General features: G+C 35.3%; 1 long non-coding RNA gene across 1 annotated transcript; it reads right to left on the reverse strand.

Moving 5' to 3' along the window:
• Nucleotides 1-4,791: 4,791 nt before the first annotated feature.
• Nucleotides 4,792-5,357, reverse strand: LOC110674549. The gene is made up of 2 exons (XR_002498975.1): nucleotides 5,178-5,357; nucleotides 4,792-5,123 (listed from the first exon to the last, which is right to left on the reverse strand). It is a non-coding gene; the product is annotated as an uncharacterized LOC110674549 (long non-coding RNA).
• Between the last annotated feature and the right edge of the window lie 240 nt (nucleotides 5,358-5,597).

Consider the following 5,597-nt stretch of genomic DNA (forward strand, 5'->3'; position numbering starts at 1 on the left):
AAGGGAAGGGGAAAATGGGAGGAAATAGGAGGGGGATTCCCTTGAATAGGGAATATTACATAAGCGAAATTAGAGCATGTAGCTCCATACCACAATGGGTTCAAACAGCGCCCTTAAAAGGGCACTGCAAAACGCATGAGCGCAGAGAGAGCCTATAGCTCACTATCACAGCGGTTTGAGAAAAACAGAATATTCTGAAAATTCAGGTTTCTGAAATCAGTTTCACTTAATAAGTGTTTACCAAATATTCGGAATGGTAATTGCGCGAGAACTGGACAGTTACATATCAGATGATACGAAGTTCCATAATCGGAATCACAGCTATCACACACCAATGAATCAGCACGCTTAGTATTTGCCATATAGTAGTTGAGTCGGCAGTGGCCAGTCAAGACTTTGACTAAAAGACTGCAATTCTGCTTTTACAAATTTGTTGAATACTTTGCCACCTTTTGGGATGGTTCAGTGATGTACAATTTTGTTTGACGACATGACTCCAAATTATTCCAATATTGCTTGTGCTGAGTTGCCGCCCAAGAATTTCTGAAGCTTCACACAGCACTTCGAAATTGGAGTAGCTGCCTGAGGGCCAATGAAGTCATGCGATGCTACATTGTGAGCTAGTTCATTAGCCAATTCATTGCCAATAGCAATGGAAGAATAGCCAGGACCTATACAAGGTTTACGGAGTTCACTGAATTCAGTTCCTCAAATTGAGTTCGACGTGCGATAACAAGCTAAGACCTTGAGTTAGTCGAAGCAAGAGCTTTAGAAGCAGTCTGACATCATATTTCTTTACAAATAACCAGACGTCCATTCTTCCCTAGACGGGAGTTATATGGAGAATTTCCTATTGGGATAGTGAAAAGAAATTGTGAGATCACTCGGAACAAGGACAATTGTGTCCCAATTCACCAGAAGTGGAAACATTCAAATCACTAGGATTTTCTCAATGGACGGAGAGAATCCATGAAATTTGGTCACAACCAATTCCCAGTTTGTGGAGTATAAAAATGCAAAGTCTGCGAATTTACATTCAAATGTTCAGAGAAGATGTAGCGATAGTTAAATAGTGATTAGACTGGCCCTAAAACAAAAAAGTTGTAAAACTCAACGGAGCACCCCCTAGATATGTGCCTTAGGGTAAGAAAAAAGGTCTCTCAAAATTTCAATTCATTTGGTTGCGTCACCAGCTGGCGCATTCAATTTGAAGTTTGTATGGGATATTCATTTCAAATACATTGAAAATTGACCCTTTGCCACGGTTTTGTTCTGTATACTAATTGATCGTGTTCAATTGGGCCCAGAATGACAAAAACACTTGTTGATACCCTAATGAACATAATTGCAGAAGGTCGTATTTGGATGTAAGCTCATTTTCATTACCTTTTCAGTTGTTGAAAGTTCGGCTTAGATAAGAACTCCTGTACAGTCACATTTGTGCTGCGCCTTGCGCAGCAGCTCGCCCAGCGTCATAGGTGGCTATGATGCGCCTAGTGGTAACCATCATGCTGTGTTGAAGAAATACAGAGCTGTATTGCAGATATCAAGTAGAGTTTTTGACATTCTTGGTTCAATTGAACGCGATCAACAATTATCCTGAATCAAACAGTAGTGGATGTACTGTTTTTCATATGTTTGAGCTGGGAATCCCATACTAATTTCATTTCAAATGCGCCAGCTCATGGACCGACCAAATGAGCTGAAATTTTCAGGAAGTCTTCCTCTAACCCTAAGGAATAATTCTGGGGAGTGCCCCGTGGAATTATACAACTTAATTTTTCTCCCATACTGAGCTGGGCCAGTCTAATAGTGATTCATCATCTGAAACATGCCAATTCGTCAGCTCGTGACTGATTCTGTTCGAGCAGAGCATTATGTCTAACAATATTATGCAATACCACCGTTCGTTTGACCACTTTTAATCTGAACCCTTTTTAATTTGTACCCCGCTAATTTGCACATCGTTCAGATTAAAAAAAGGTACGAGCGTGGTTTAGCTCTTGGAACAGAGTGAATTGAAATGGAGCGCTGTGGAACGGAATGCAGAATCAAAACGAAACAGCAGAACAGGTAACAAGAAAATATGTTTTTCTGTTATTTATAGGGTAACCAGAAGTTCAAATTAAAAATGAACCCCGATGGTTTGCATGAGGTACCCTTCAAAATAGCGGGGGTACACGGTATAAAGTTTGTATGAAGCATTGTATTGAAATCTTGCAGCCACTGCACATTGGGGAATTCCGAACCCAAAGGTGGAAAAAATTGATAACTTCCACAATAGAAAGATAAAAAATAAGTTTTATAGCTCATTTGGAAGGAAATTTTCTCAGAAATCGATTGGTGATGGTTTCATGAATGTGGGCCACTCTGGGATAAGCTATGGTGCCCGTTTTGCCCCAATTCCTTGAAAATATTAGATTTTCATGTTGTTTTGAGTAAAACTGTTTTATTGTGGAGATTATTTCCCATGAAATCCATCATTTCTAGTCCATTCAACAATGTTTCACGGAGAACGTTATAAAAAGATGGAAATTTAGGGGATTATGGGGCCAAAAGTACAATGAAATATTTTTGGAGAGGAATTTTTGTTTTAAATTTTTTCAACGTGTTTTTATATTGAAATAAATTTTAAAATAGTCTAATAATCATGAATATAGCTTGCAGAAATAAGTTGTATTAAAATTTTTGTAATTTGTATGATCATTATTTATGCTCTATGCAACATATTGTGAATAATTCACCTTCTTATATCACAAATTCCAAACATTTCCAAACGATGTGCGATAGTTTGGGTAAACGATATTGATCTAAATGATCGATTGCCGTTAGCCTCATTGATAGGAGATAGTGGGAGCATATAGTTTTTTGGCTATTTTGCCCCAAATTCCCTTAAAAACGATTTCTTTCATAATTAATTGAACAGATATCTCCGAATTAAATTTATTATGTACTAAATTGTTTATTCAGTAGTTGATACAGTATTTTAATCCTAAAACATAGGAGATTATGGGGATCTTTTACACATAAATAAAAAAAAAAACAAATAAAAACACTCAAAAATGGATCCATTAAGTAACCATCTGCAGTTTTTTTTCTGATTGAAACAAATCACTCAGAATTAAATTAGTTTCACAATTATACCTGAAGAAATTTCATGAGAATAAAATTGCATTTTGAAGAAATTTCATGAGAATAAAATTGCGTGGAAGTGCCCAAGTAGCTCTTCCTGCACTCTACTACTGAAAAAGTGATCATAAACAAACAAAGTCTTCCATATATTTCAATATGGCACATTTTGATTGAAGATGTTGTAGTTAATAATGCTTAGTTCAAAATAAATTGACGCTTATATTGAGCTGTTCGGTAATCCAATCCGCATGGTTAATAAATTAATTAACTAATTACGCGTGGTAAAGATGGACAAATCATGGGTGAAATTATGAAAAAAATCCACGGGCTCGACTGGGATTTGAACCCAGGACTCTTGTATGCTAGATGAGCGCTTTACCACCTAAGCTACCGAGCCCGTAAAGCGCTCGTCTAGCATACAAGAGTCCTGGGTTCAAATCCCAGCCGAGCTCGTGGATTTTTTTTTTTCATATTTTCACCCATAATTTGTCCATCTTTACCACGCGTAATGAGTTAATTAATTTAAATTTTGTTATGCATTTTAAAAGCTCTTGAACATGCTTGAAATTAAGTCAAACAGATGTAACCATAATTACTGTTTACAATATTAACAAAGTATGGTTCACCATGAGGAACATTGATGTCAACCAACAAGCAATCTGTTAACAGCAAATGTAGAGACAACATAACAAACATAGTAACTATAAATTATACTAATGAAATGAATGATCGACTTTGGAAAAATCTAGAATTGAGCATTATTAACAACTGCATTATCACTTTTATGATAACTTTTTCTGTAGTGTATGATGGCAATTGGAATATTGAATACCAAATATCCATAAAAAGACAAAATTATTTCCCGAATGCAATTTGACTCTCACGAAATTGCTACAGTAATGATTGAATAACTAACCTGATCCTGAGTAATTTGTTGCAATCAGAAAAAAAACGGCTGATGATTTCTTGAAAGATTCATTTTTGATTTTTTTTTTGGTTATATTTTTGTTTATGGGTAAAAGATCCCCAAAATCTCCTATGTTTTATGATTTAAATATTGTATCAGATACAGAATAAACAATTCAGTACACAATAAACTATATGCTCCCACTATCTCCTATCAATGAGGCTAACGGCAATCGATCATTTAGATAAATATCGTTTACCCCAAACTATCGCACATCGTTTGGAAATGTTTGGAATTTGTGATATAAGAAGGTAAATTATTCACAATATGTTGCATAGAGCATACATAATTATCATACATATCATGGGGTAAGACACTCATTAATATTAGTATTAATATCCGTTAATACGGATGATTATTTATTATTTTTATGATATCATCAAGATTGCTACGATTTTCCCAAAGACATCTGACAGAAGTACCTTGAATTCAAGTTAATGTAGTGGGCTTATAAACAAGCGGCTAGGGATCGTGGCTTTTATGTCTTGCGGATCTCACGTATCACAGGAGATAAAATCCATCGGAATCGAGTTGCGGAATGGCCCGTAAATCGTAGAAAGATGTGAGGAATGGATAACAATGGAGCTTCACAGAATGTGATAGGAACTTTAGTTTGAGTACAATCCTACAACAAAAATAAACAAGTAGAATTTTCCCTTCTATTTTGTAAAACAAAATATCAAAACACAATGTAGTACAGAATATATGAAATTTATTTACTCCATAAGGTCGTACTACAACAAATATCTGCTTTTCAAAATTGCACATCCAGCGGCAGTCATGTTGAACTATTTCCAGGCAATGGGGGAGTGAAAGTAGTTGACAAAACCAATCTTTTGTTCTTTCTCGGAACCAATTTCGCGTTCGCACTATGCACTACAGTTGAAAGATGTAGCCCGTACATAATTTCGAGTAACTGCACTAATCAGGACGATATTTTCCCCTCCTATTGTAAATTCGATTCTGTTCTACTGTTTAAATTTCCCGAGCGATGCCGTTGCTGGTTGATGTGCATTGGTTCCAACTGCAAAAGACGAAAATTAGATCTTTTTGTTTTACTATACAACTTCAAACTTACCAGGATTGTTATTTCCAAGTGCTAGATTGGAAAATAACCATAACCATAACCGAAATATGTAACCGTTTCCAATATACTCTTGGAACAGTTTGTCTAGTTTAAAGAATGGTAATTTTCTATGCGGGAATCAACACAACTTGTTTTTTCATATAAACAATCAATTTGCCTTGGCAACTCCGGCAACAGGCAAACAGCAAAATTCCATGCATACTTGATAATCTTCTTAATATCAATATTAATATAATTAATAAATATTAATATATTAATACTGGATCTAGTGTCCTGCCCCATGATACATATTCTACAAATTTTACTACAACTTATTTCTGCAAGGTATATTCATGATTATTTAACTATTTTAGAATTTATTTCAATAAAAAAACACGTTGAAAAAATTTAAAACAAAAATTCCTCTTCAAA

Source organism: Aedes aegypti, chromosome 1 (genome assembly GCF_002204515.2).
Source record: "Aedes aegypti strain LVP_AGWG chromosome 1, AaegL5.0 Primary Assembly, whole genome shotgun sequence".
Lineage (NCBI taxonomy): Eukaryota > Metazoa > Arthropoda > Insecta > Diptera > Culicidae > Aedes > Aedes aegypti.